This window comes from Macrobrachium nipponense, chromosome 29, assembly GCF_015104395.2.
Source record: "Macrobrachium nipponense isolate FS-2020 chromosome 29, ASM1510439v2, whole genome shotgun sequence".
Taxonomy (NCBI): domain Eukaryota; kingdom Metazoa; phylum Arthropoda; class Malacostraca; order Decapoda; family Palaemonidae; genus Macrobrachium; species Macrobrachium nipponense.
In genome coordinates this window covers 15,348,223-15,357,823 of record NC_061092.1, presented here as the reverse complement: position 1 = coordinate 15,357,823, position 9,601 = coordinate 15,348,223, and positions in this window count along the sequence as shown.

Here is a 9,601-nt window from a genome sequence, read left to right as displayed (position 1 = left end):
CAAGGTGATGGCTGCTACCTACTCATCGTCTCCAAACATGCTAGTTCACTCTGGAAAGGCGAGCAATATCCCGTTTCTTCCCCCCATTCCCTCTCTCCTTATGGGCTACGAGGGAAAGGGGTAGGACCTTTTGGGTTGTCTACCTGGAACCTAATAACCCGGTCGTGGAGGAGGGAACCCTGCAACCATCTCCGATTTCTACGGGAACTCGAAGGAGGAACACCAAACCAAGCCGATATTCGTTTAACGAATACGGGGGGGTTTTGGTGGGGTTTTGCTGGGGCTTAGAAATTCTGCGGCGGAATTTCTAGCACATAACAGGCGAGACCACTGTCCAAAGGGAGTTAGACGAGTATTCCCCGATAATTGTTACCACGATAATCGGGGATCTCGCCGAATGCTCGAATTCTGGAATTCTAGCGTTGGAAGAAGACTGTCGCTGAAGGAAGATATCTCACAGTAGGCGGCCAACCTGGAATAGAGAGAATTGACAGGAACATCCAGTCTTCAGTATTCTGTTCACCATTGAAGCTTTCCTTCGAGGAAGATTCTCCTTCACTCTCTTTGATAGAGATCGAAGGTGGTCGATCTCCAATCCTTATTTTGTTTTCTTGAAGGAAAAGAATTTAGGATGGAGATCGTTGTTCAGAATCCTACAAATATATTAACGTATATTAACCTCGCGACATGATTCTGCTAAGCAGTTTTAATTGTCCGAGGGGTAGGCATATCCTAGTTACTCTACGGATTGCGACTTAGACGAGGAGTATTCTAATTGAACTGCAAACTCGGGTTGCCTGCAACCTCCCAGGAGTTTCCAGTTTCAATTTTATATACTTATGGTTTTGTCACGACAACACCATTTCAGCTTTTGTATTTACCGAAATTCGTTTCGCCTAAATATAATTGCTCGAGCATATCTTTTAGTCGGTGCGGTCTAGCCGAACCGCATTCCTTCGTGGAATGGATTACTTGGCAACTCAGGATGACGAGTCAGTGACAGCTACTGTGTATTGAATTGCCCAGGGCAACTCAGTACCAGCTGCCGCTTCGAGATGCACGGTTGGTTATGTCTTTTTCCCCTGCTTTGATTGAATACCAACCGTATCTCTGCCCAACAATCACGGACTTAAGTCTGATTAACGGGGATTCTCGCATACATGAATGACCATCTACTGCTGTGACGCTCGAATTCATCGCCTTCAGTATTGCGAGAATTTACAACAGATATCTCTTCGACTTTCATCTTTTCGGTTTACCGCACGGTAACAGAATTCTGTAATAGTCTCTGGCTGCATCGCACTGCGATAATACGAATGATTTTTGCGGAATCTGAGTTTGTCCTCAAAATATCGTATTCGGAGGTGTGCAATTCTTCATTGTTCACCCCGGATTAGCAGATGTATTGTAAAGACATCGCCTACTCCCGCACCTGCCAGCTCTACTTCCAAACGTTCAGCCCATGAGAAGCAGTTCTTCAGGCGGCTCTCCCCTGTGTTTTCATTACTGAAGAACGCCCCGCTTTCATTGCAACTACGACTTCTCACCGGACAGCAATGAAATAGCGGTTAGCGTTTTCAGTCATTTGTGAGCACAGGTTCAGAATCTTGAGATTCTTCTCTCGATTCAGCTGGAAGACGTAGGTTGCATTCATTGCCTACCTTCGTCTTCAACGTCACATAGTGTTGTTTCTCCTTAGCTGAGATTCAACTACTATGAGTGTGTCTTGCCTTCAGAGACCTAGGTCTCTAGACGGCAATTGACTTTCGCCTTTTGAGCATATGCCTTAAGAGAATCATCACCTCGCCGTCCGGCATTGGTGACAAACAAATACATTATTTGTTTGGTCTCTCGGCATAACCCTTTAAAAGGCGAAGGTCACGTGACTTACTCGGATGCTTGGACAACTTGCCTCACTTCCGATACCGAACCAGTCAGTTGGTAGGTGTCAGAGCGCCCGATAGTCAGTTACGAACTCCCGCTGTGGACTTAGTTCGGTTGATACAGAGCAATCATTACTTCGTCTTAATAGCTTGTCACAGTACCCATACATCGACACCCACCAATGGAGTGTCGGTGTCCCATCCACTACTGAGAACTTCGCTGCATGGGGATAGGAGGATGCGAGACTCTTCGTGGCAAACGGACAGACCAGTATGGGTACTGGACATCACCGAAGTCGAGAAGAGGGATAGGTCATGCGGACTATTCCCATTCTTTTCCTCTGAGGAAACTGCATGACTTTTCCTGCGAAGTCAAGCATCCATGGGATGGGGATCCATGACGCTCGATTTCGTACCCGAACTTCGTAGCGAAGACTCAGAACCCTTCGGTCCCTGACGATCGGTTCGAGTCGTTCACAATCCCCTCCCTAATGGACTTCACCACCTTCGATGCGAAGGAGATTCTGCTTTGTCCGCAAGAACTTCTCCGTGGCGCAGGTACTGAAGGCAGGGGTCTGTCCAACGCCAAACCAGACCACATGCACCTCCTTTCTACCTTTCGGGATATTGCCCACAGGTCCTTGGATCTTTTTCCTTGGGACCCGTGGTGGATGCTCAACACGTTGTGTAGCGAACCCAGACCCTCGCAGGCTGAACAGCATCGAGTCCTGGTGTGACCGTAAGAATGGATGAGTGAATGAGAGTGTGACTGGCTCCTCTTCCCATCTTTTTCTTCCCCTTCTACCTGTGGGTTAGAGGGACACGGTCGTCATCCTGCTGGATAAGGACGAGATGCAGGTGAGCTATCAACAGAGCCCCATCCTATCCCTTTCACTAGGGATAGGAGCATATATCCACCACTTCCTCCAAACAAGGGGGAGGAAGTGGATGCCAGCTTGAGACAAACCCATACTTTATGTTGCCTCTTGCAAACAGGAACAAGTTCTTGCTTGCTGGTAAAAAAGAGATACGCTTGCCTCTCTCTTAGTATTTGGCCCAGAGCTGCTGACCATTGATCCTGCGGTGCACACCCCGATCAATCGGACAGAGGCTTGGACCCCTCCTTGCTCTTACGACCAGGGAGGCTTTCCAAGGTGTATTCGTGTCGGAACAAATGGCAATTTGTCGAAAATTGGCATTTGTTCCGACACGGCATACAAAAACCTTCGGTCCTTTTACAATAGGAAGGTACTAGCGGCAGCTGGATAGGTCGTAAGCTTTCGAACAAGGGGTTCGGTTAGTTAACTGCTTGTCCGACAGGCGCGCGCGCGCGACTGGTAGGTAAACAAATCACTTTTGCTTTCGGCCTGCTGGCGTGTGGACGTGTATCATCGCTCTCTGCCCGCTTCATCGTCGTTGCTTTCGCAGGGTTGGTGTGGTTTTTCTTTTACTATTTATCTAGTGAAAACTGAATTGTAAGTACAATCATTTCATATTTATTTCCATTGAATTCAATTGTGAATTAAAGGATCTGGTTTCACCACGCCCTCCGATTACCCGAGTGCCGGGACTGAAGGGCGTAAGTGCGGAATTCATTTTCCCAGAAATGATCCCTCGTGTTGTGTATGCTCGGTGCCGAGGGCGGGAGAGCGCTCGCTCCGAGCGTATATTTTGGTTGGAAATGTGTAGATGAAAATCGTAAGTAAGTGCTCTTTTCATTTATATTTTTTGACCTGTATGCTCGTTGCCGAGCGAATGCGCTCGGCACGGAAGCTTATTCTGTATGGAAGTGGAATCGCAAGTACAGTATTCTTTTCATTTCATATATTTATTTTGATTGTAGCAATACTCATTTTGGATCAGTTTCCGAGCTTACCCGGAAATTGATCCTTTTCCCCTTTTTATTTGAATGAAGTGAAATCGCAAGTGCAGTTCTTTTTCATTTTCATATTTTATTGAGATTGCATTGTTTACTGGGATCAATGTTTCGCTATTTCCCCAGGGAATGATCCTTCCCCTTTTTATTTGTATGAAGTGAAATCGCAAGCGCAGTATTCTTTTTCATTTTCATATATATTTTGATTGCATCAATTCATTATGGATCAAGGTTTACATAAACCTTGATCCATAAAGATAAAGGAATGGATCTTTTACCCTTGCGCTCGGTACCGAGGGCGCAAATGCGCTCGATCCGAGCCCTTATTCATTGTGAAGTGAATCGTAATGCAAGATTCTTTTTCATTTTATTCCTTTTATTATTGATTGCATCAATATTTATTTGGTCAAGTTCCGCTCAGTCAGGGAATTGATCCTTATGCCCTTGCATTCAGGCCGATGGCACGATTGCTCTCGGGCTCTTATATTATTGTTGGGTACATGGGTGCTGTGCGGGGGTGGGGAACGAGAACCCCCCCCCCCCCCCCACCCCCCCCCGCTCAGCTCCACAGATGGCCTTCCCCTTGGGGGGGGGGGGGGGGGGGGGCGGGGGGGGGGGGGGGGGGGAGGTTATCGGCGTTCTTCTCCTCGCCCGATCCTCGAGCGCGGGGGACGGCGCTCGGTGCCCGATGTACAATTGTATTCGGGGTCTTCACGTCGGGGAGGGCTCACCCCCCGCGCGAGGGGACTTCCCCCCCACTAATCGCTACTACTGTTATTTCAGCAGGTGCTACTGCCACGACGGTGGACCTTGGTGAGGTATGGGCGTCCTTCCATTTGCAGGGCGTGCTAGTGTCCAGGGGCTGCGGTTCTATGTCTGGGCCTACTGCGGTCACCCATGGAGTGGTGACCACGCTCCAGGTGACGATGTCCCTCCTCAACCTGGTGTACTCACCTCACGTGGTAACAGTCTTGCCTACAGCCGCTGTGAAGTGCCGTTCGCCGTACCGAGAGGGGGGCGTGCCGCCGCCGCTCGTGGTTGCCGCGCTGCAGCGACCACACTTCCGCTGCCCTAGAGTCGCCCCTGGACCTGCCGCCGGTACCAGGATGTTGCTGGCTGCTGCTCCACTTCCTGTGTTTCCGGTGCTGCCTGCCGTACCTGCCGATTCTGGGCTGGACTGTCCATGCAGTTGCTGCGCTGGCTGTCCATGCCGTTTGCTGCGCTGGCTGTCCCTGCCGTTGCTGCGCTGGCTGTCCCTACCGATGCTGTTGCTGGCTGTGCTGCTGTTCCTGAGATGCCCATACCTGCTGATGTCGTCCCCTGTTCGTGGTGGTACTACCCCAGACTTTGGTCTGTCTGTACAGGTGCGTCCGGGCCCTGTGGCTTCGGCTACAGCAGCCCCGGCTCCGCCCTGGATAGCAGATCTTACGTCTGTCCTGAGGAAGCTGACGAAGAAGAGAAAGGGAGGAAGGGTCGTCGTAATCGTCTTCATCTTCTTCATCGTCGTCGGCTGCCGCCTCTTCCCTTCGACTTCTAAGGCTTCACAGCGAGGAAGAAGAAGGTTGCCTCCTCCCTCCTAAGAAGTCTCCCTCGGGAGCTTCTCGGGACCCGTCTCACCTCGGTGGGACGGGAGGGTTCCTTCCGCTGGTCCTCCTGCTCCTTCGGGAGCGGGGCCCGTCTCTTCTTCCGCAAGGAAGAAGACTACGGGACCAGAGGGGTACCGGCTAACACCGGTACTTCCTCGCCTGGTGTCAGTGGTTCTGCCACTGCATCAGGGTCCGTCTCGGACCTCTCGTTCGCTGGAGGTACCGAGTGTACGGTCGCCTATCAGCGACCGTGCAGCCAGGAACCAGACCTCTGAGTCCGCTCAGCGTCAGGTTCACGGCACGGGGCGGAAGACTGGTGACAGCCGCTCACGCGACTCTCACCAGACCAGCTTTCACTCTCGCGGCGAACAGCTGGCTACCCGGGGAGGGGACGTGACGGTCCACGACCGGCCAGGACTGAGGCTGGGAAGAGGTCCTCCCGTTCGCCGGTGCCAGCCACGGCTGGAAACCAGCGACGTGACGTGCCGTGAGGACAACAAGCACCGGTCTCACTGTGACAGTGGAGCCTGCAGGTCGCCTGACCGTCGCTCTCACAGAGAGCGAGCGGGTACGGCAACCAGCACCAGCTCTTCTGACACTCGAGATCGGGGCCGCTGTGCTCAGTCCAGCCGTTCTCCACAGCGAGACGGATCGACCAGGCCTGCAGCTCGATCGCCACCCGCCGCGGGTTGACGATCGCCTGCAGCCCTCCAAGCCTGCTGGTTCTGCCAGCGAGCGACGAGGGAGCGTCAGGTCTGCCTCTCCCGTACCTTCAACCTCCTCGGGTTACACCGGGAGGAGGCGAGGTATTGAGGAGTGATCGTGAGGGTGCGCCCCTCATGATCCCACCACGACGCCCTACGTGCCAGGCACGGTTCTTGGACCGGCCAGGACGTATGCGCAAGTGGATGGGGAAGACCGAGAGGGCTGTCGCTGTTCCCCCTTCTTAGGAGGAAGGTTCTCGGAATATGCTCTTGTTCGAAGGGCTTAACGGTCCCACTCTGCAAGATGCTGTGACTTCCGAGATCCAGAGGAACTTTGCCGAGGTTATGGCGCTGATCGTCCAGCACAACGACCTTGGGGAAGGATCGCCGCTCCCACAGCAGAGCACGTCTCGGCTCGAGTCGTTTTGGGGCCCGAGAGGGAACCCAAATCGACGGTGGTGGGTCTGCCGCGATCGGAGCTTGCCGACTGTGTTGAACCAGGTAGTCTCTCGTCTCCGGACAAGAAGGCTCTCTCAGTTCTGGCTGGTCGAACAAGCTACTTCACCTCCTCTACTGCGACAGAGGCGTTTTCTACGTGTCTTCGGACACCGTATTTGAATACCCCTTCGGTCCTCCTGAGGTTTCGACCTCGACGAGGACTGGAATGAGTCGGAGGACGGTATCGGCTCTCTCCTGTCAGGTGTCGATCAGCCCCACCCAGACGACGTTCACAGTGGCGGCAGACCCTTACCTACAGTATGAGTTCGTAACCCTCCTCGGGGAAAACGTTTTCTCCTGACGATACGTTTTCCCAGGCTCTGAGAAGCCATCGCCGTAAGGCGATGGCTGCTCCTTTTCTTCTCCAACTGCTAGTTCCGCTGGGAAGGCGAGCCAGTATCCAATTCCTCCCCCATTCCCTCTCTCCTTACGGCTACGAGGGAAAGGGGAGGGAGGAGGGATCCTACAGAGATTTCTCTGTAAGATCCACGTTAGGGGCTGCGCTACCGGGGGGACCTTCGGGTCCTACCTGACGTAAGCCCCGGTAGTTGAGGAGGGATCCTGCCCCTTTCTCGATTCCTACGGGAATCGAGAGGACCACCAGCCGATATCGTTTGACGAATTCGGTGGGGGGTTTCGCAGAGTGCTTAGAATTCTACGGAATTTCTAGCGCACTCAGAGTGTTCGAGTTTTTTACGATCTCCAAACTAGGCGAGACCACGGTCCAAAGTGAGCGAGATCCCCGATAATTGTTACACGATAATCGGGAACCTCGCTTATGCTCGAATTCCTGTAGTTTCTAGCATTTGGAAGAAGATGCTGCTGAAAGAAGAGTATCTCACAGTAGGCGTAACCTGGAATAGAGAAGAACGGACGGGAACTTCCAGTTTGGCTTGAACTATCGTCTTCGGTATTCTGTTCACCATTGAAGCTTTCCTTTGGGAAAGACTTCTCCTTCACTCTCTTGACTAGAGAACGAAGGCGGTCGATCTCCAATCCTTATTCTCATTCCTCAAGGGGAAAAGAATTTAGGATGGAGGTCGTGGTACAGAACCTACAAATATACTACGTATATTACCCTCGCGACATGATTCTTTTAACAGTTGAATTGTCCGGGGGGTAGGCGCATACCGTAGTTAACTCTACGGTTTGTGACCGAGACGAATTGTATCTTAATTGAACTGCAACTCGGGGTTGCCTGCAACCTCCCAGCAGTTATCAGTTTCGATTTTAGATACTTGGTATTGTCATGACAACACCAAATCAGCTTTTGTATTTACCGAAATCCGTTTCGGTTAAATATAATTGCTCGAGCGTATTCTTTATGCTCGATGGTTCTAGCCGAACGCATTCCTTCGTGGAATAATGGATTACCTGGCAACTCAGGATGACGAGTCACCGAGAGCTACTGCGTATTGAACTGCCTGATAGCGGCTCAGTATCAGCTAGGTCTCGGAGATGCACGGTCGGTTACGTCTCTCTCTCCCCTGGTTTGATTGACTACCGAACCGTATCTCTGCCCAACAATCATGGACTTAGGTCTCTGATTAACGGGGATTCTCGCAATAATGAAGGTCCATCTACTGCTGTGACGCCTCGATTTCATCGCCTTCGACATTGCGAGAATTTTCAACAGAGATATCTCTTGGACTCTTTCATCTTTCTGTTTACCGCACGGTAACAGAAGTCTGTACTAGTCAACCGCTGCATCGCACCGCGATAATGCGAATGATTTTTGCAGACATCTGAGTTTGTCTTTAAAATATCTCGTATTCGTAGGTGTGCAATTTCATTGCTCGCCCCGAATTAACAGATATGTCAGAAGACATCGCCTATCTCTCCGACCTGACAGCTCTACTTCCAAATGTTCAGCCCATGAGAAGCAGTTCTTCAGGCAGTAGTTCCCTGTCTTCATTACTGAAAAGCGCTCCGCTTTTATTGCAAACTACGATCCTCACCGGACAGCAACTGAATAGCGGTTAGCGTTCTCAGTCTTTGTAGCACAGGTTCAGAATCTTGAGAATCCTTCTCTCGGTTCACCTGTGAAGACGTAGGTTGCATTTTCTGTACACCTTCGTCTTCAACGACACATAGTGTTGTTTCTCCTTAGCCGAGAATCACTATACTATGAGATATCTTGCCATCAAGGACCTCGGTCTCTAGAAGGCAATTGACTTTCGCCTGTTGGGCACATGCCTTAAGAGAGTCATCACCTTGCCTTCTGGCATCGGTGACGAACAAATTATTTGTTTAGTCTCTTGGCATAACCCTTTTAAAGGCGAAGGTCACGTGACTTGCTCGGGTGCTTGGACAACTTGCCTCCTACCGAACGCAGTCAGTAGGCAGCTGTCAGAGCGCCCAAGTCTGTTACGAACTTCGCTGTGGACTTAGTTCGGTTGTTCCATAACAATCTTTTCTTCGTCCTAACGGCTTGTCACAGTACCCCATACCATCGACACCCCACCATTGAGTGTCGGTGTCCTATCCACTACCGAGATAACAACAACTTCGCTTGCAGACGGATAGACCAGTATGGGTACAGGACATCACCGAAGTCGAGAAGAGGGATAGGTCATACGACCATTCCCTTCTTTTCCTCTGAGGTAATTGCATGACTTTTCCTGCGAAGTCAAAGCATCCAGGGGATGGGGATTCGTGACGCTCGATTTCGTACCGAATTCGTAGCGAAGACTCTGAACCCTTCGGTTCCTGACGATCGGTTAGAGTCCTTCACAATCCCCTCCCTAATGGACTTCACCGCCTTCGATGCGAAGGAGATGTGCTTTGTCCTGTGAAAGCGCCGACAGCGCTTTCTGAAGAACTCGACATCCCAGGCTGAGTGTTGAAGACTCTTCGTCAGCACCAAGATGACCTAGAAGTACACTCCCTCGAGTTACACAAGAACTTCTCCGTGGCGCAGGTACTGAAGGCAGGGGTCTGGTACAACCAGACCACCGGCACCTCCTTCTACCTTTTGGATATTGCCCACAGGTCCTTGGATCGTTTTCCTTAGGACCCGTGGTGGCTGCTCAACACGTTGTGTAGCTAACCCAG